Below are 22752 nucleotides of genomic sequence, written 5' to 3'. Positions count from 1 at the left end.
TGCATTTGATTTCAGGTCACTGCATAGCAGTGGCAGCGGGGGGTGTACAGCTCCTTAAGAGCAGTTTTTAGTGCAGTTTATTGGCAATAGCATTCCAGACCCTGGAGGCATCAACAGCAAAGGACCTTCCTCCAGTATTTTACGGCAATAATGAATGTGAAGCTGGTAAATGAGCGAAGACCTTGGATCACATTTGTTCTTCGAAACAGTTCATGTAACAACTACGAGATCACCACGAGCAGCAGCAGACCTAAGGTGTTGTCATTTCTGATCGTTGATGACAGGCGTGCATAACTGACAAATAATGGAGTGCCTTGCCATGTAGGCAATTGTGTACAGTCAGACAGCTTACAGGAAGATGTGTGTGCGGCAGCGCTGGTGTGGATCGATTGCTGAAAGCTCGCTGGAGGCCCATGTTTCACCCTTAGTAATCTTGCCAGTTTCCGGCACTTTATTCCTGCTATGAACCTCAAGTCATCTAGTCCCCTGCTTCTCCCACCATCTCCTCTAGGTCAACTCGGCATGAAATAATATAGCTCCTATACAGATTGTTCAGGATCCGCACTGAGTATTAGCTGAGAATATGTGTTGTTGATGGCCACCACACCGCCTTCTCAGAAGCTGGACTCCAAAACTGGCACCGAGCCTGTCTGTGCAGGATGAAAGGGAGGTTTTACTCGCACGCGTGTGTCGATACATTGAGGCGCAGTGGCATTACGATTTACCCACCGGTACAGTCATTGGGTGCGATTCCTGGCCATGTAAAACACCATTGCCAATTGCCATCTAAAAGTGTCCAGGCATGTGTTGCTGATCATTCCTTAATTTTTAAAGGAATCTGCCTCGAGACTCTGCAAGACTACAGGGGGGGATCATTGTCTTTCAAAATCTTTCGTCTCAATGCCAAGGGGGATCCCTCTGGTCACACGTGCTATACACTCAGACCTCCATGTTTGTGCGTGTGCATTCGCACACCTGTGTGCATGCTGGCTTTCAGTACCTGAAGAAGCTGCACATGCAAGAGAGAGCTGTGGAGGAGGCAAAGCTGGCCATAAAGCCCTACTACCAGAGCAAGGACATCACCAAGGACGAGTACAAGGAGATCCTGCGTAAGGCGGTGCACAAGGTTCGTCCTGGCTCGCGCATCACTTCACCCGCTCGCGTGTTGTGAACGGCAGTGAGCAGGTCCGGCCGGCACTAGGAGCCGCTTTGTTTGCAGCCAGCGTGGCCGTGCGCCTCCTCTGTGCGAGAGTGCGGCGAGAGATCGCACGGTTCTCACTGTCGGGTTCCCCCAACATGTTCGTTTATTTTCCGTTATTTCAAACTTCTGCTGCTGCATAATAAAAGCTGTGAGTCGTACAGTTCTATCTTAGAAACATTCATATCCTAAATTGGGGCCAAATATGATGGGCTTTGCACTGGGGTATAAAATATAAAAATGCAACTGATTGCAGTTTGATTCATTCAGGGGAACTAGAATTGACTTTGGGCTGTCATGAATGACTGGGTAAGCGTTTGGGTTCATTAAAATACTGGAGTGGCTTTTGAGATAAATCAATCACTTTTATGCATAGCAAGGTGAGAGTCCATTAAGACAAATGCCCGAGTCACAACACGTTGGGAGAAAACACAAATGTGACGGTGCAAGAATTCGGTACAGAAAACAAACAAGGGCCACCATTGTAGAGTGGCTTGGGATCTTCGATTTGTTGTTTTATAACAGTATGGACTTGCACGCACCCTCTTCCCAGCCACGGTTAACATCAGTGGCGAGTGATATTTGAACCGGTCCTGGCATTGTTGTTGATACGACCTATATTATAGGCCCTACCACTTAATATCTCGCAGCGTGTGCCAGGTGCCAGATAATTGTATGTTGTATTGCTGAGGAAAGTCTATTACAGCACTTACAGATTTTTTTTTTTAAGTGGAGTAAAAAATTCTGCCACGCATTAAACAAAAGACCAAGGGTGGCAGCCCAAAGTGGTTCATCATGTAAGACAAGCACATGAATACGACTCATAGTTTGTTTTTAAATAATACCCCACAGTCGATGTATCTAAACCCCGTGGGTCACGATGAGCTGTCTAAGCAAACTGTGGTAAGAACGCAACAATCGTCCTAAGCAGGGACTGGCCCCTGCCATAAGATTGCTGAGTTTTCTTTACCAATGACCTCGCTCTGCACCACTTCTATGTTCATTTGAGCAGGGAAGCATGCCACATTTTTGAGGACGTAGTGAAGACAATGTGCCAGCGGTTCCAAGGCAGTGTTGAAGAAATGTCTGTTATTTGAATGCATGACCACTTTTCTCCATACAGCTGAGTCTACCCATGTACCGATGCTGCCCAACTGCCGACCATTGCCCTTCCCCCCCTCTGGTGCAGATCTGTCACAGCAAGAGCGGAGAGATCAACCCCGTAAAAGTGGGGAATCTGGTGCGCGGCTATGTGGACAAGTACAAGATGCTGCGCAAGAAGGCCAAGCGGAGAGAGGAGGGTGACGGCGAGTGGGTGGGCAGCAGCTGCACGCCCGACGGGAAGCCGTCCTGCAGCAAGACGGCCAGTAACGAGCACTGACACCTGCTCCAGCCTCAAAACAGCCCGCCCCCGAGTCGGCCTGCTTGAAGTTACACTTGCAGTGTACGTTGCTGGTCTATTTTGGAGAGACTGGGCACACACGGCTTTTCTGTGGAAGCAAGCGTGGACTTTTGTGATCAGCAGACTGATGATGAGGCTGTGAGCTTGCTGCCACTTCACGTGACCAGTCCCGGGCATTAATCAACCTACTCGACTCGTGACACACATACACAACACCCCTTGGCAAATCACCTCGTTATCATGAACCTCTTTTGGTCGACAGTTGTATAACCATTGTTTTTTTCTTGACTTTCATCTTCAGTGTTTGCGATGCACTTAGTCCACATGCAGAAACACAGCTGCAAATGTGATGTGCATCCCTATTTTATGTGGAGTTTCATGGAAGACCGTGGGAAGGATTCCCCAGCATTTGGAGGAATGTTTTGTTTAGCCTCTGTCCTGCCGCTATTCAAATACGTTTTGGTCTTGTGAATACGTTCATTGACGGAGGTTGTAGAGTTGCATGTATAAATAATGGTGTGATGATGCTTCATTAGAATGGATGAGAATGATGTTCAGATATTGTCTGACATTCAAAATATTGCTGATTCTAATGTAAAAAAAGATGACAATTGTATTCTTGAATGATCGATTTGAAGGAATTGAACAGTGGCACCATGTCATTTTGTCATGGAATACCCTCTTTAAAAGCAAAGATTACCAATTCATGTGTTTTGTTGGAACATCTCCTGTACATATACAATGTCTGAACAAGACCAGAAAAAACAACCTGTACAATATGCCACTGAACAACAGCCCTTGGCTGATCACAACAGGTGTTTCTGAATAGTAAGGAGCATCACATGCTGAATGGTACAGTCCTGTATGTTGTCATAGTTAAAGTACAACATGCACAAGGCCAATGTGAGTACCGAGAGCACCCCACTTACCGACGGTTTCTGCCACTCATCACATCTCCTGTTGTAGTTTTGTAAACATAGCTGTAGTTTCTGGAGATTTCTAAAAATAAAGCCTGTTCATGAAAGCCCGTTTGTTTTGAAGAGCGGTAATTTAACATTGAGCTAACATGTGCTTATGTTCACTCACTGTTCCAGCTTACGGTTTAGATGTATTGAAAATGAATAGACCCAAACCATCTTGAAAAAATAGGTGTCAACTGAAATGGGTAAACAATCTCATTGAAAATATGAATGCTCCTTATTGCTTATATCCTTTGGAGATTCAATATTCAGTTTAACACACAGGATTTCACGACCAATATCCATTTTTAAAAGTTGGGTTAAATAGCGTAAATATAAAATTTTCGTTAAATCCACCACCACCCGACACAGCCAATTAGTAACGTTTGTCATGTAAACAGAACATGTCAATTAGTTGCTACTTCAGCATACCCGGTGTGTTGGAAAGTAAACCCACAACATTTACAATGAAAGTACGACGTTGCATCGGTGATTACAACAACCAGCTTCATCATGAATTAGCTGTGGTGGGTTTAATGACACATTTATATTGATGGGATCTAACAAAAATATACTTTTATAGATGCAGTATTCACTTCGGTAGAGACCTGGGTGGCCAATATTGTTTGGATGTATTGCGAAGGCTATATAATGCACTCGTGACCTCACTTGGTAGTATTGTGTTCAGATCTCGTTACCATGGTACAAAGAGGACATTACTGCCCTGCAAGCAGTCTTAACAGAGAGAAACCAAAGTGGTTCGTGGACTCAAGAGACTCAAGAAACAGGATGTACGAAGATCGGCTCCCACTACTGAGTCTCCTAAGTCTTGAACAGAGAAGAAGATTAATCCATGGAGACTGAATTCAGGTCTACAAAATCCTAACTAATATCGACAAAGTCGATTTTGACTACGACTTCCCGCTTAACAGGTGGAAGCTGCATACTTGCAGATGATTGGTACCAGCAGCGTCAAAATTGGCCTCTGTAGAGGTTTGTGAAGGATGCTTCTGGGGAATTGGAGGCTGTTGCCCTCCAGCAACAACGGAGAACAGAGGGGCGATTCTTATAACAATGAGCAGAGCGCCGGGCGGCTAAAACGCAATAGGTGGGGAGCACAGTTGGTGCATCTGCCTAGCATTTCAGTCGGTAAACCCGTGGCACCTGGGTCTGTTCCGTGACCTGCCAGCAAGTCTTCGACACTTCATGTGGCTTCAAAGTGCACCTAGCCTGGCACAAGCACCGCAGTGACGTCACGGCCACTTAGTGGTGAACGGCAGTTGATGTTCTGATGCGGTTGATGGTGACCGCAGTGTCTTCGAGGAGGAATAGCAAAGCCTGGAGGTGTGATGATGTTTAGGTCCCGAATGAGATATTTATTCTGGACGTCCCGCATTTCATTCTCCTCGCCAACATTTTTCTGTATCTGGGTGAGATTCTGGGATGGTGACAGGGCGATCCCAAATTGATGATCGGTGGCAAGGTACATTGTTGAGTTCTTGGTCGATGGGTCACGATGATTGTGTATGTGTGTGTCACAGGCGTGAGTGGGGAGCGGTGGCACAGTGGTTTAGCACTGCGACGAACCCGTTAATTCAAGTTCGATTCCCGTGCATGGACAACACAGGTGACGATTATCTGAACCCCTCATGGGCCTCTGCTAGGTCGATTCAGCCTCAAATGAGTAACCAATAGGGTTGGTAACCATAAGCATTGGGGAGACGGGCGGCTGGGAATGGTATTGGCCACCCACCCTCTCGTGTCCTGTGCTGGCCTTCAAACATAAGATTTATCAGTTATTTTACTACGTACAACAATTTTGTTCTCGAACATAATTTCATATGTTGTCTATACTTGAGAATACATTAAATATGTTGTCGAAAATAAACTGTAAATAATCGAACGGCAACAAATATGGCCGAGTTATAGAAAGTAAACTCGAAATTTGAATGAACGCAGAGCCCCTGGAAGTTGCTCGTGTGGTAGTAGCCGTCAGAGGCCCTTTATCACGGCGTAGCCGTCGTGTGGCTAAGCCGCGATAACGTGTGCCAGTGTTACCCGTGGCATGCACGTTTCATGACACATCACATATATCAGGCAACATAAAAATGCATGGGCAGATAACCCCGTAGGTATCCACCGCACATCCCGTCATTTGTTTCCACTTTCCTCTGTCTTGTGCCAATATGCTCGAGTACCACGTCTTTCTGGCACCAATCTATTATGTCGTCGTCAAGACATTATCTGTGAGGTCTTTCTCTCATTCCGATTTTTTCCATTTTTCCTAACAACACACTTTTAATTGTCCTGTTATTGTCCATCCTACACATGCATCCAAATAGTGCAGAGTCACAAGGAGGGAGAAGCCACAGGGCCGTGCTGAGCGCACGCGACGGACAAATGAAGATTAGCACGGTTGCCTACGTACGGTGCGAAAGAAGTTCAACATATGTACATACAACATACATACGAAGAGAATTCGTGATGAATTTCATTTACTTAGAAGCGCCTGTTGACGGTGTGTCTCAATTAACAGCTCGATGATTCTCCAGGGCCACGTGTATAATTCAGCAGCTGTTTAACTTATGGATGATGTTTCCTCTTTGGTCTTATTGAAAAGTGCTTTTTTGCTGGGGGCGATCGCTAAACACGAACGTGTAGAAGACACACCTGAGAGAGACAATAACGATGAATAATTTAGGCTCCGTGGCGCGCTACGGAAACAAACGAGGCAGGGATCCGTAATGTCATCGTGTGTGGCACCTGCTTGTCGTCGGTCAGTCGTGACGCTCTCGGTGTGGCTCAGGTGTTGGGGGTAGAGACGGCTCGACCCGAGACTGTGGGGGCTCTCGTCCTGAGTGGCGCCACCCAAGAGGACAAAGGGGTTCACGTCCTGAGTTTGTTCAGCCCGGTCACTGATGAAAACTCACAAACACCTTGCTGTGAAAGACCCAACGCAGACGCTCCTTTGGTTTGATATTCCACGAAGCTCATGATCCACCCTGAATCGCATTCACTGTACAAACGATGGCAGATGCGGATACCTGATGCACAAATGGAAAATTAAAAACTCTCCAGTCGTGTGCGAATGTGGTCATCCAGAACAGACCGTACAACGTATAAACGACGCAATGCCCCGATCCACAAATACAAAGGAGATATCACAGCGATCAAACACTCCGCTACTGCTCCCGACGCTTATCTGGCTTGACCACCTGAATGTGAACTTGTCGTTGTTGCTCTGCAACCACAGCAGCCATTCGAAAGAAGAAGACTGATTAAAACACCAAGGACAGGGTGGGACAATTGAGTTGCTGTGATGAATTCTCGGTGAGTTCCGAGGATACTGGACGAGAGGAGAGAGGCGCTGAGCAGACGAGGTCCTCGCTGCTGATTCCGAATCAAGGATCATGTTTGAGGATGAATTGAGGATGAATCAAGGATCGTGTTTGAGGATGTATCGAGGTCTCGTGACATTCTCCAGCCCTCAACACATATTCGTCACACGACACCCAATCCTCACTCACCCACCACTCCGCACCATCACACACCACTCACCATGCCTACACACCCCAACCACCCATGTCTATATATATACCCACCACCTCCACCCACCCCTCACCACACACCCCCTCATACACCCTCGCCACATACCCAACCACTACTCACCGAACATCCTTCGCCACACACCCAACCAACCAACCTCCTGTACATACACTGCGGTCCACCCACCCCTCACCACACACCCCTCACTCCTTCACTACACCTCACAACCCTCACCAGACAACCCTCATACACCCTTCTCTACACACCCAACCGCCCACCCAACCAACCTCCAATACATATGTAATAAACGACTCGGTCAGGCTTTCTTGGTCTCCGTTGTGTCGTTTATTAGGTTCTTCGTACCGCACCCCTCCGCGCACGCTCCGTGTGGGCCGCACTCGCTGGTGGCCGCTCCGCTCTCTCCGTGTGGGCCGCACTCGCTGGTGGCCGCTCCGCTCTCTCCGTGTGCCCCGCACACGCCGCCAGCCACACCGCTCGCTCCGTGTGCCCCGCACACTCCGTTAGTCACTCACTAGCTACGTGTGCCCCGCACACCCCGCTAGTCACTCACTAGCCACGTGTGCCCCGCACACTCCGCTAGTCACTCACTAGCCACGTGTGCCCCGCACACTCTGCTAGCCCCTCACACTCCGCTAGCCCCGTCTACCCCACGCACACCACGTGGCAGATGGCGCCGCTCCACCACGTGGCAGATGGCGTCGCTGCTCCCGTTCCGCCCAGCGTGGCTCCCCCCTATTCTCACTCCGCTCCAACTCCCGATCTCTTCCGGCTCTCCCTTTATATCCTTCCCATCACGTGACCCCTGACTCCTCCTTCCCGTACTGCCCCCGTCTCCCATTGGAGCCGAGATGAGCAGTGGCTCCTCCCACACACTCCGTCGACCCGGCTACGCCCCCCAATGCTCCGGCCCGCGTGTTTGGCTCGGAGGCCAACAACCACCCTGTTTATGCTCGCATTACACATACACTGCGGTCCAGCCACCACTCCAGCCACCACTCACCACATACTCTTCCCACACACTTCATCACCCACCACCACCTCCTCCTCTCGACACATGTCACCACATACCTCTTTCCACCCATTTGCCTGCTGTATCTATCGATGGCGGAGTTTCCCGGCGCCGCGCGACCCTGCGCTCGAGCGAGCATTGCATCTTGCCGGCTCATTGGTAGTGCTGAGGAAGAGGTGTAAATTCCACCTTTGTGTGCCAGGGTCGGTATTCTGGAGCACAAGCACTGCCAACTCCGAGTTGCCCAGCCGCAGCCTGCGGCATTCGCTTCCCTCTCGGGGGGTCGGAGATTATGGTGATGACGGTCATGATGGTGATGATGGTGATGATGAGGATTGGGTTGATGGTGTTGATGATGTTTATGGTGATGATGGTGAGGATGGTGACAGTGAGGATTGTGATGATGCAGATTGTGATGTGGATGAGGATGGTGTTGATGGTAAGTATGATGAGGATGATAACGGTCTTCATGGTGTTGAAGTGGATATCCTGGAAGATCACCTTCGTGACCACTCAATGATATTTGGCGGTCGACATAAAGTTCCACGTGAGATGATGTGAACACACAATTTGAAATCCTTTGAATATCGGGCTATAATCCACAACATCGCCAATTCTGACCTTTCGCTGTGGTCTGTACGATATATCGCATTGGACACCGCTTGGTTTTTCTACCGCAAGACCTCCCTTTCTATAGTTGGCAAACACGCACCTCTAAGAAAGTCAAGGAGAATCCAAGCCCCCCTGGCTCAACACAAACATTGCCCAGCCCCATCCGCTCCAGCAACACGGCTTGGAAACTAGCTTAACAAACGGGTTTCGACTCAAACTGGACCAACTATAGAGTCATTATGGAACCCCCGCACCAAATTAGTCTGGCAGACCTAATACTGTCACTTTCAGGATACCGTCTTGGAATTAAAAAGATGAGTCCAACCTGTTATGGAAAGCCATAATGCCCCTTGAAGATAATACGTCAGAAAATGGAGTCCCACCAAAGCTTTTGCTCGATGGCAGTTGTCTATATAATCAAACTGCAATTATAAATGGGTTTAACACACACTTTACATCTGCAGGCCACATCTTCAACATTGACGTCCAGCCTTGTGGCACCACTATTTATCAGGCTCTTGACCGAACTCCTGATCTTACCCTATTTAGAAGTAATATTTCCTCCAAATCTCGGAATGTGAAGTCCTAATCTTGCTCTCCATGCTAAACAACCTCCTCTGGTGATGGTGCCAATGACCTGTCTTCCTTTTCCCTCCACCTTGTGGGGAACTTAATTGCAAAACCGATATCCCAGATATTCAACCTTTTTCATTCTAGAGGTATCCATCCCTCCTGAATAGAAAACTGCCCTCGTGCACCCTCATCGTAAACTTGGCGCTGCAAACGACCTTAATAATTATCGCATCTGAATCCTCTTCTTGAGAAGATCTTAAAGTCACACATTTCATGTCATAATATATCATATTCCATCATCAGTAATCTGGCTTTCAAGAATATATACAGCACAGCCTCTGCAGTACTTGATATTCTTCACTCTATCTTCAACAGTCTTGAATCGCATCATCATTGTGCCATCCTATTCTTCGACTTGTCTAAAGCATGTGACACTGCGGATCATGCTGTGATGTTGCAAAGGGTAAAAACCTCACATTTTAGGATTGTACAATCAACTGAATTTCCAACTACTAATCTGACTGATTTCAAATTGTTTCCATCAATTATGCATCTTCTGACAGGACCTCCTAATGGGGTCTCTGTGCTTGGCCCTATCCTGTTATTGCTGTATGTGAACAACCTAGGCATAGTCTTTCGTTGTTTTGGTAAAGCTACATAGCTGGAAAAATAAATAATAAATCACGACGTTTCGATCGCAACACAAGCAATCGTCATCAGGTGGAAAGATACAGCAGTAGAACTGCTGAACAGGAAAGGGCTGCTGCAACAAGAGGCTTTATATAGGTTTGAGGTGGGTGTCACTCAAGGGTAAGTAGGCGGGGTCAGAGATGGAAAGGAGTTCCGTCGCCACACGCACGCACAACAGCTGCGTTAAAGGGAGAGATTGGCATGTTAATGTAAACGAGTGTAATAAAGGACTTCCACAACGACTCTTGAATGGTGATTCTTTATTAACTGAACCACTGCACAGCTCTGCTACTTCCCTCTCCGGGTTATTTCCCTTTTATCAAATGCCGTGGACGAGGCATTCTCTCCGTCTCACTGTCGAGGTTCGCCACTCTCTCCGATCCCGCCGCTGGCTGGCGGCGTGCCGGGGAGAAGAGGCGAGCTCTGCCGGGGGATCCGCCACGTGGTCGATGTTGAGGAGAGGATGAGCAGCGACGCAGTCCGGACCGAGGCTTCCCACACCGACATCGAGTCATCCCCTGCCACTGCTTATATTCCTCACGGCAGGAGCAAAGCTCTGCCTCTAGCCACGCCCCCTCGTGGAAGCTTCCCGATGGTTCCCGAACATCTTCTCCGACTCTGCCCGTCACCTTTGGCCCAGATGTTATCCCTGCTTCGGATTGGATACCGATTACCCGATAGTGCTGTTGTGTCTGTGCCCCTTTTCTCAAAAAAAATTAATATTAAGAATAATTAGATTTAAAAAAATGTTTTTTTATATATATATATTATTTTTTAAATTAAATAATGAAAACAACCCGCTAACCCTCGCATGCCACACAAAGGAAAAAAAACGTGGAAGGCCATTCGGAGCACAGAGAGGTCAGAGACATCCAGATGGACGAAAGGTCGATGGCCTAACCTTCCCAAGACGTCTGGAGATGCACGGATAAGGTGCAGAGCAGAGAAAAACAACTATTGCAACTCGCGTTTTCTTTAACGTTTTCCTTAACGAAAAGTAGAAACTTAACAAAAAATAAAATCAACGGTATAAGACTGCAGCCTACAATAGAGGCTTGTTATTAGATATTCCCTTATATTACTCGTATTCACCGCATATATATTATTTTGTATTGTATGTTTCTATCTACATGACCTTACCAAAAACTAAAGAATACGAATTCCAGAAAGCTTAAGTGGAAACTTAGTTACACTTAACCTCAGGACATTAAAATATAACTCAGAATAAACACCAATCCCTGGAGACAAACGCATAACCAAACTTGGCAAGCCCTCAAAATAATGATGTAACGAGGATCATTACGAATATTCATTAAACATAGACCGAATAATAACCACGATATACTAAGACCGAGGGAACTCATAAGAAATATCAAGAATAAATGTAACACACAGGACCACATAAATGTATTGCAAAAATCTCCTCAGCCACCTTTGTCTCCAACGGTCCGGCACAAACAGATGGCCCCATAAATACTTAGGGGGTTAGAAAGGGTCGCGAGAAGGGGTCGCGAGGGTGTCTGGTTTGTTTTTTTCGGTTGTTGTTTGTTTTTCTCTCGCAAGAGACGCGCAGAGAGGGGGGGGTGTTCACGTTTTGAGTTAATCACAAGGCACATCACGAATGAGCAGTCTGGTTCGAGTCGCGCTCAGTCTCGCAACTCGGCTTGCGACGCGGCGTTGCGACAGGGCATCGCAAGGGAGCTAGGGCGAGTCATGCCTCGAAGAGAGATGGAACGAGGAGGGGTCGTTCGAGGCGAAGAAGTCTGAGTTCAGCCTAGGTCGAGGCTGGGTTTCAGCCGTGCTCCGGCTGGCGGAGCGTCGTGAGGGAGCAAACACCGATACCGATGGCAGGTGTCGCTTCTCGCAGAACGAAGTGGCGAGGTGTGGTTAAGTGCGAGTGAAGCTGGCAGCTGCACGAACAAAGGAAAACACGGAGAAGAGAGAGTGACGAGTGACAACAAGCAATCAACCTGTAGAAAGGGCGGAAATCGCCAAGCGTCGACCAAGCGAGCATCGAAAAGGACGAGCAGCAGCGGATGAGCAACAAGAGCCATCGTTCATCGCCAGAGCGCTCCAAGCCGGTGAGCGCGCACAGCCGCGTCGTCCAGAGCCTGAGCCAACACAGCCTGAAGTAAGGGCGAGTGTCCGTGTAAAGTTGGCAGCGATCAAGGAGAGAGCGACGACGATATCATCGCGCACCGCCGAAGGCGAGCATCGTGCCGACTCAACAATCATCCAGCAGTGGAGAAGCCTGGAGCTGCCACCAAGAGAGAGAGAGCACCATCGAATGCGCCGTGTGTTTGATACACACACACCGACCAACACCCAGTGAGAACAGACAAGACGTCCAGCAGCGACGACGGAATCATCGCGCACCATGTCGGCGAGCGTCGTGCCGACGCCACTCATCTAGCAGTAGAGAGAGAGAGCGCACGAGCAGCACCAAGCCCCCGGAACCATCAAGCGCCAAGCAAGCAAGTTTCTTCAAGGAACATCGTGCCAACGCCGCTCAATCCAGCAGTGGAGAGAGGGAGCAGCATGGGCTCGCTGCGGCCACGCCCAAGCGAGAGGAACCTCTCTGGCTGTTGGTTGTATCCTCCCCCACCCACCCCACAAGCTCCGACACAGCGCCCTGCCTCTGCTTAAAATATTAATTTTACAAGGGGACAACGCACACACAACACGCACACGAATAAGACTTTCAAAAAGTTATCTTTGCGTTCAATATCAACTGATCGTGCAAAACAGTTGCTGCCGTCGAGTTACATGAATAAGAAATGTTTTAGTCATTTATTTTCGTTAATTGCATAATCTTGCCGATGAATCTATTGACGTATACTTTTGCCTTTGCATATCAGAGTGTCATATGTTTGTTTAGAATTAAAATTGCTTAACACCAAGTGTTCGAGTGCTTCTTTTCCAGTCCATGCAAAACTGTCTTATTCATAAGAACTGTTACCTGCGATGAGATATGATTTTGGAGACCTAACATAACATAAACACACTAAGATAATCAATAAATGTTTAATCAAAGATAATCGTTATCCTGATTGATACAACTCTGGATAAACGAAACTAAGCTAAATGATCATAACTGCACACATTAACATAATCGCAAGCATTCGCATAAATTAATACGATTATCTCCGCGATTATCATAATTTATGCATATAATTACACACATTAACATATTTCCTGCGATTTACTCATTTTTCGAAAATGTATTAATTTTTATTATTTTTTATAAAAAATTTCATAATCCGGCATATACAACAGTGCCCGTACAGTTACCCCCTGACACCCACTAGATGGCGCTCTCTCATTACACGAGTAGAATAGAAAACGAGACCCGTCGCCGCACGCACAGCAGCTGCGTTAAAGGGAGAGATTGGCAGCTGCTGTGTGTGCGGTGACGGTGCTCTTGTGCGACGACGGGGCTCATTTCCCATTCAACTCGTTGACATTAACATGCCAATCTCTCCCATTAACGCAGCTGTTGCGCGTGCGTGCGGCGACGGGACTCCTTTCCATCTCTGACCCCGCCTACTTACCCTTGGCTGACACCCACCTCAAACCTATATATAACCTCTTGTTGCAGCAGCCCTTTCCTGTTCAGCTGTTCTACTGCTGTATCTTTCCACCTAATGACGATTGTTTGTGTTGCGATCGAAACGTCGTGATTTATTATTTATTTTTCTACCTATGTGACTTTACCGAAAGAACGATAGAGTATGGATTCCTCCAGTCACGAAAATATCAAATCAAGATTCAACCTCGGCATCTCTAACCTGCTCTATGACATTCACCTTTTTGCTGATGTCACAGCCACGATGGCCTCCGGAAAATCCCATGGAGGAGTTACAAAGGCATCTGCAGCAGGATTTAGATTATCTTCAACTTCCCGTGCCAAAATTTGTCCTCAACACTAAAAAGGCCAAAATGATGTTATTCTCCGGCTGCCCCAAACCTGTTGTCTCACTACCTCTGCACGTCGTGGCTCTGGACTAACGCCCTCTTGAGCAGGCTGACAACTTTAAATGTCTAGGCGTTATCCTGAACTCGAACCTGTCCTTTAAGACTCACATTGACGATATGGCCAACAATATGAAAACCGAAATTGGATTTCTTTAGAGAGAACAAACTCCACTGTATTCCACTTCGACTCCGCCTGAATACTGTATAGCTTAAGCCAAGGGCATAATTATACTATATATTGGGGGGGGGGGGACACACATCCCCCCCCCCCCAATATTCCAATATTCTCAAAATCTCCCCCCCAATATATTGCTATAAACAATATAAATAAAAACAACAATTTGCTAAACCTTGGCCACAATATCTGGACTTGTCTTCATTTCACAATGCATAGATTTATGTTTATATGATTGTGGTTATGGTTGTACTTTATACTGGTAGGAACCTCCTGGTTACACCAGCCCACAGGGGATTATTGTGTCTGTCGTACAGGGAGGGGCTGGGTGGGGAGGGAGGGGGTGGGTGGGGAGGGTGGGGAGGGGCTGGGTGGGGAGGGGCCGGGTGGGGAGGAGCTGGGTGGGGTGGGGCTGGGTGGGGACGGGCTGGTCACCCCGTTCATACCAGCTCCCTCCGCAGGAATGTGTTTAATCCCTAATTTCTGCCATTACATACAACGAAACAAGAAAAGGTAAAAAAAGATAAAAACAGCAATGTATCTTCTTGGTTCTTTCGGTAAAGTCACGTAGAAGGGAAGTAATAAAATAATAAAAATAAAACATAATAAAACAATTCTCACGACGTTTCGGCCACAATGTAAGCAGCCGTCCTCAGGTGAAAACCAGGTCTGTCGAGGCGACAGCGTCTGAATGAAACAGCACACGTGCTTGGAGCATATATATAAGCTGGGTTGAAAGGGGGGAAAAGAGCGCCTTGACAAAAGAATATGCATATCATACTCTTAGTTCTTTCGGTAAAGTCACTCAGTTTATAGACTCCAGGGTATTGCAAGTCAGGGATGACATCCTTCACAGATGGAATTAGATCACGGATTTTATGTACTGTACTGAATCGGACTTGGATCTTATGTTTGTTTAGAATTTTGGAGATCTTTTTGGTCACGCCTGCTTTGTATGGTAACGTGACAGTTTTGATCGGAGTTTCAAGTGGCTGTTTCTGTATGGTGGGAGAAACAGCTTGGTGGACGGTGCGTTCAGAGTATCCGTTCATCCTGAGGGCCCGATGTACATGTCTCAATTCACTGGCCAGGTGGTGTTGGTCAGAAATGCCATGAGCTCTGTGGTATAGCGTTTTGATGAGTGAATTCTATAAACTGAGTTGCAGCTGTGGTGACTGTTACATTGGGGAAACGAAACGTCATGTCTCTGATCGTGTCCGCGAGCACAAATCAGATTTGAAACACGGCAAAATTGAGTCTTCCGCCGTTGCCGATCATTGCCACAACGCGGTGGGCTCTCATGAGATTGTTTTCTCCGAGACTAAGGTGCTCTGCAAACCCTCTGGCTACCATCAAAGGTTTGTACACGAAGCCATTCAGATATACAAACACAGACATAATTTCAACCGTGATGATGGGTACAAACTTAGCAATCATTGGAAAGATGTTATCAACCATACAAAAAAGATTTAATTACACATTTTTGGAACATCTTATCTGACAGGCACTATTTTACTTTACCGAGTATTTACATCCCTAACGTTTAACAGTACTCTCTTTATTGTCAGCCAACACTGGTATAAACATAGGCATTTTCGTTTTCCTTTTCTATTATGTACATCCACAGTGACTTGCGCATAAACACGTCGTTGACCACGACCACGAGTACCTCGTCCCTCTGTTAGCCCCCCCCCCTCCTGATTCGTTCCATTCATTGGTTACGACATTCTGATAAGCCCCTCCCCTCCCTCCCCCCTTAACTGGTACTTAAGAGCTTACATCCTGAACCCCTCCTTCACTTGATGCAGCAAATCTGGCTGTGACGGTCCCACCTGATGACGGAGACTTGTGTTGCCTCCGAAACGTAGTGATTTTTATTGTTTTATTTTTAATTTCATTTTTTACCTACTTGACTTTACCGAAAGAACTAAGAGTATGAATCATTGCAGTCACGAAAGCTTCAAATCTAGAATTAATATGCATATCCAGAGGCATTTAGCATATTTATGGGAAATGCAGGTATGTGATTAGTACTACTCATGCCCGTGCATTATGCAGGATTAGCAGCATCAAAGGGAAGGGATATGGGAACTGCAGGTATGTGATTAGTACTACTTATGCCCGTGCATTATGCAGGATTAGCAACATCAAAGGGAGGGGATATGGGAAATGCAGGTATGTGAATAGTACTACTTATGCCCGTGCAATATGCAGGATTAGCAGCATCAAAGGGAGGGGATAGGGGTAGCATTAATAAAGGGAAGGAGTGTTAAAAGTATGTAGCTGCAGTAACTAAAACCACCACGTAAACAACTAAAGTATAAACTACATAGTATCATCAGTATACAAAATATACTCTACAATAAGCTGAGTTACTAACAGTAAGTAATACATTACAATTCTACGTCGTAAAAAATATATAATATGCTTCCATCTAAACTTTATTCTCTTACATCACACGAGTCTACACCGTACTATATACTGCCATAGACAAACCCAACATTAAATTACATACTGTATTGCTAAAAACCACCCTATACCTTATACATTGTAATATTGCACTATGTATTATTCTACCCACCCTAATGTATATCACACTGCTGTATATTGACTATACAATTAAGATACTATATATTACTTCATACATTGTATTAAGCATATAAATGTTATACTATTTGTTATTATACACTATACCATTGACCGTCGTGTGAAAGATACTAAGAGGAAGCAACGAAATATGTCAATGGGTGAGTAGTGTGAGGAAACTTGCAGCGGAGCAATGAATCCATTCCCTGCAGAGAATACAATGCCAGTGAGTGGAACGCGGTCTGAAAGTCACCGTAAACGTGAACACAATCAGTTAAGATCCGAAATGGTTTATTACGTCCTTCCAATGATTGCTAAGCCAGAATCCATCTTCTCGGTTGAAATTATCTCTGTGTTTGTATATGTGGATCGCCTCATGAACGAATCTCTCATGGTAGCCAGATGGCTTGCAGAGAACCTCTGTCTTGGAGAAGTCAATATCATGTGAGCCCACTGAATTGTAACAGTGATCTGCCACGGCTGAGGTGTTTGTCCTACCGTGTTTCAAGTCTGCTTTATGTTCACGGATGCGGTCCGAGACATGTCGTTTGGTTTCTCCAATGTAACTGATACCACAAAGGCAACTTAGTTTGTAGACGCCAGGGTACTGTATGTCTCGAACCACATCTTTTACAGACGGGACCAGATCACGGATTTTATGTACTGTGTTGAATCGGACCTGGATCTTGTGTTTTATCAGGATTTTGGAGATCTTTTTTGTGACCCCAGCAATGTAGGGTAAGGTGATGGTCTTGAAAGGCTCCTCAACAGGATCCTTCTTGATGGTTGGAGTGATGGCTTTGCGGATTGTGTAGTCGGAGTAACCATTAGCCTTAAAAGCTTGGCGTGTGTTTGAGTTCACTGGCAATGTGTTCCTGGTCGGATATGCATTGGGCTCTATGGTATAGAGTCTTGATGAGGGAATTCTTCTGGGATGGATGGTGGTGGGAATCCGGTTTAAGGTAAGCATCTGTATGGGTGGCTTTCTTGTAGACAGAGTGGCTCATTGAACCATCAGGTCTCCTTTTAATTAGGACATCCAAAAAGGGTGGCTTGCCATCTGTTTCGACTTCCATGGTGAATCTGATGGCTGGGTGTATGGAATTGATGTGGTCGAGAAATTGGTCTAGCGCAGGCCGGCCATGTGACCAGATGACAAAAGTGTCATCTACGTACCTCTTCCATAAGGTCGGGGGTAGAGTGGCAGTCTGGATGGCGTCAGTCTCAAATTTCTCCATGAACACGTTGGCTACAACCGGAGATAGGGGGGAGCCCATTGGGGTGCCCTCAGTTTGCTTGTAGAAAGTTCCATTCCAGGTGAAGTATGTATTGGTTAGGCAGTGTCTCACCAGCGTTCAGTCCTTGATGAACCAAGTCTTCAATGATTGCGATGGTGTCAGGTACAGGAACTTTGGTGAATAAGGAAACCACATCAAAACTAACAAGCAGGTTGTCTGGGGACAGGGAAATCCCCTTGATTGTCGATACTAGGTCAGTAGAGTTTAGTACCGCAGAGGTGGTTTATCCAGTGAAAGGCCGTAGGATTTCAGACAAAAAACGAGCCAGTTTGTAAGTGGGGGAGTTGATGGTAGAGATAATGGGACGAAGAGGTGTATCTTCTTTATGTATCTTTGGCAAGCCATATAATCTTGGTGGCCTGGCTGCAGAAGGTTTCAACGAGAACTGTTTGGTCTGATCAATTAATGCAGTTGAATCAGAAATGATTTGGTTGGTTTTAGAGACGAGGCTGTTGGTGGGGTCTCTTTTTATTTTTGTATAGCTGCCATCGTTGAGTAGTTCTTGAATTTTGTTGTTGTATTCTATTTTGTCCATGATGACAGTGACATTGCCTTTGTCGGCTAAGAGGATGACAATGTCATCCCTCTTTTTTAATTGAGCTAATTCAAAACGTTCATCTTTGCTGATGTTGCTAGCTGGCATCTTAGCGATTTTGAGGGTTGCAGAGATTTCAGATCTTGCTACGTCTGCAGCGATGTGACTCAGGCCCTTGAGAGCTACATCTACTTTAGCAATTATATCATTAACTGGTATGTGTCTAGGTGTGACTGCAAAGTTTAGTCCTTTAGCTAAAACGGATTTCAGACCTTCAGAAATAGAACTGTTACTGCGATTAATTACGACTTTGTTAACGTCTAGCTTTACAATGTGTGGGTCAGGTATCTTGTGTGAGAGGCGGTTGAATTTAGAAATCAAGTTGTCCTTACATTTGGATGACAAAGCGGCAGCTGAAGAGGCAGTCATTTTGTCTACATGTTCCCAATCCGATGTGGACATTGTTGCACTTAAAGATAAGTGTGATTTGTAGAGTGTCTTGTCTAACTGATCAAGATCGGTGCGCGTAAGTCTAATTTTCTCTGAGATAAGAGCTAAGCTAGTTCTAGACAGAATTCGTTTATCATTAGAATAAGTTACAGCAGCAGATGTTAGTGTAAATGCGTTTGGTATTACCTTAGAGTCGCGGCATCTCTTCAGAAAGGTGAGAGACTCGATTAGCTGAGCCTTCTTATCACGGAGCTTGTTGAAGGATCTCAAAGTTATGTGGAATCCCTCCCCGTAGAGGCGGTTAAATTTCGATTTAAAGCTTTCGTGACTGCAGGGATTCATCTTCTTGGTTCTTTCGGTAAAGTCACGTAGAAGGGAAGTAATAAAATAATAAAAATAAAACAGAATAAAACAATTAAGTGCAACAATGTCCACATCGGATTGGGAACATGTAGACAAAATGACTGCCTCTTCAGCTGCCGCTATGTCGTCCAAATGTAAGGACAACTTGATTTCCAAATTCAACCGCCTCTCACACAAGATACCTGACCCACACATTGTAAAGCTAGACGTTAACAAAGTCGTAATTAATCGCAGTAACAGTTCTATTTCTGAAGGTCTGAAATCCGTTTTAGCTAAAGGACTAAACTTTGCAGTCACACCTAGACACATACCAGTTAATGATATAATTGCTAGAGTAGATGTAGCTCTCAAGGGCCTGAGTCACATCGCTGCAGACGTAACAAGATCTGAAATCAATGCAACCCTCAAAAACGCTAAAATAAAAAGAGGTATGACATTGTCATCCTCTCAGCCGACAAAGGCAATGCCACTGTCATCATGGACAAAATAGAATACAACAACAAAATTCAAGAACTACTCAACGATGGCAGCTATACAAAATAAAAAGAGACCCCACCAACAACCTCGTCTCTAAAACCAACAAAATCATTTCTGCTTCAACCGCATTAATTGATGAGACCAAACAGTTCTCGTTGAAACCTTCTGCAGCCAGGCCACCTAGATTATACGGCTTGCCAAAGATACATAAAGAAGATACACCTCTTCGTCCCATTGTCTCTACCATCAACTCCCCCACTTACAAACTGGCTCGTTTTTTGTCTGAAATCCTACGGCTTTTCACTGGAAAAACCACCTCTGCGGTACTAAACTCTACTGACCTGGTATCGACAATCAAGGGGATTTCCCTGTCCCCAGACGACCTGCTTGTTAGTTTTTATGTGGTTTCCTTATTCACCAAAGTTCCTGTACCTGACACCATCGCAATCATTGAAGACTTGGTTCATCAAGGACTGAACGCTGGGGTACCCCCCCTGGTGAGACACTGCTTAACTAATACATACTTCACCTGGAATGGAACTTTCTACAAGCAAACTGAGGGCACCCCAATGGTCTCCCCCCTATCTCCGGTTGTAGCCAACGTGTTCATGGAGAAATTTGAGACTGACGCCATCCAGACTGCCACTCTACGCCCGACCTTTTGGAAGAGGTACGTAGATGACACTTTTGTCATCTGGCCACATGGCCGGCCTGCTCTAGACCAATTTCTCGACCACATCAATTCCATACACCCAGCCATCAGATTCACCATGGAAGTCGAAAAAGATGGCAAGCTACCCTTTTTGGATGTCCTAATTAAAAGGAGACCTGATAGTTCAATGAGCCACTCTGTCTACAGGAAAGCCACCCATACGGATGCTTACCTAAAACCGGATTCCCACCACCATCCATCGCAGAAGAATTCCCTCATCAAGACTCTATACCATAGAGCCCAATGCATATCCGACCAGGAACACATTGCCAGTGAACTCAAACACGTACGCCAAGCTCTTAAGGCTAATGGTTACTCCGACTACACAATCCGCAAAGCCATCACTCCAACCATCAAGAAGGATCCTGTTGATGAGCCTTTCAAGACCAGCACTTTAGCCTACATTGCTGGGGTCACAAAAAAGATCTCCAAAATTCTGATAAAACACAAGATCCAGGTCCGATTCAACACAGTACATACAATCGTCTGTAAAATATGTGGTTCCAGACATACAGTACCCTGGCGTCTACAAACTAAGTTGCCTCTGTGGTAGCAGTTACATTGGAGAAACCAAACGACATGTCTCGGACCGCATCCGTGAACATAAAGCAGACTTGAAACACGGTAGGACAAACACCTCAGCCGTGGCAGATCACTGTTACAATTCAGTGGGCTCACATGATATTGACTTCTCCAAGACAGAGGTTCTCTGCAAGCCATCTGGCTACCATGAGAGATTCGTTCATGAGGCGATCCACATATACAAACACAGAGATAATTTCAACCGAGAAAATGGTTTCTGGCTTAGCAATCATTGGAAGGACGTAATAAACCATTTCGGATCTTAACTGATTGTGTTCACGTTTACGGTGACTTTCAGACCGCGTTCCACTCACTGGCATTGTATTCTCTGCAGGTAATGGATTCTTTGCTCCGCTGAAATTTTCCTCTCACTACTCACCCATTGACATATTTTGTTGCTTCCTCTTAGTATCTTTCACACGACGGTCAATGGTACAGTGTATAATAACAAATAGTATAACATTTATATGCTTAATACAATGTATAAAGTAATATATAGTATCGCAATTGTATAGTCAATATACAGCAGTGTGATATACATTAGGGTGGGTAGAATAATACATAGTGCAATATTACAATGTATAAGGTTTATAGCAATACAGTATATAATTTAACGTTGGGTTTGTCTATGGCAGTATATAGTACAGTGTAGACTCGTGTGATGTAAGAGAATTCAAGTTTAGATGGAAGCATATTATATATTATTTACGACGTAGAATTGTAATGTATTTCTTACTGTTAGTAACTCAGCTTATTGTAGAGTATATTTAGTATACTGATGATACTATGTAGTTTATACTTTAGTTGTTTACGTGGTGGTTTTAGTTACTGCAGCTACATACTATTAACACTCTTTCCCTTTATTAATGCTGCCCCTATCCCCTCCCTTTGATGCTGCTATCCTGCATAATGCACGGGCATAAGTAGTACTATTCACATACCTGCATTTCCCATATCCCCTCCCTTTGATGTTGCTAATCCTGCATAATGCACGGGCATAAGTAGTACTAATCACATACCTGCATTTCCCATATCCCTTCCCTTTGATGCTGCTAATCCTGCATAATGCACGGGCATGAGTAGTACTAATCACATACCTGCATTTCCCATAAATATGCTAAATGCCTCTTGATATGCATATTCTTTTGTCAAGGCGCTCTTTTCCCCCCTTCCAACCCAGCTTATATATATGCTCCAAGCACGTGTGCTGTTTCATTCAGACTCTGTCGCCTCGACAGACCTGGTTTTCACCTGAGGATGGCTGCTTGCGTTGTGGCCGAAACGTCGTGAGAATTGTTTTATTATGTTTTATTTTTATTATTTTATTACTTCCCTTGTACGTGACTTTACCGAAAGAACCAAGAAAATGAATCCCTGCAGTCACGAAAGCTTTAAATCGAAATTTAACAGCAATGTAGTACAATACACTATTAGACATTATTATAAAAAATAAATAAAAAGTCCATCCCATGTGTTAGTGAATTTTTTTTATATTTTAGGCAGGAAGATTTGGTCCCCCCCCAATGTTGACTCCATGGCGACGGCCTTGGCTTAAGCCACAATAATATTTAATTACTGTAATACGATCT

General features: G+C 45.5%; 1 pseudogene across 1 annotated transcript in view; it reads left to right on the top strand.

Moving 5' to 3' along the window:
* Nucleotides 1-3627, top strand: part of LOC144722914 (uncharacterized) — a 38096-nt pseudogene extending 34469 nt beyond the window's left edge. The window contains exons 17-18 of the transcript XR_013586111.1: nt 998-1126; nt 2388-3627. The product of XR_013586111.1 is annotated as an uncharacterized LOC144722914 (transcript). The remainder of the gene's footprint in view (nt 1-997; nt 1127-2387) is intronic.
* Nucleotides 3628-22752: the final 19125 nt, after the last annotated feature.

The sequence above is a fragment of the Lampetra planeri genome, chromosome 16 (genome assembly GCF_965212315.1).
Source record: "Lampetra planeri chromosome 16, kcLamPlan1.2.h2, whole genome shotgun sequence".
Lineage (NCBI taxonomy): Eukaryota > Metazoa > Chordata > Hyperoartia > Petromyzontiformes > Petromyzontidae > Lampetra > Lampetra planeri.
This window is presented reverse-complemented; position numbering and strand designations above follow the sequence as displayed.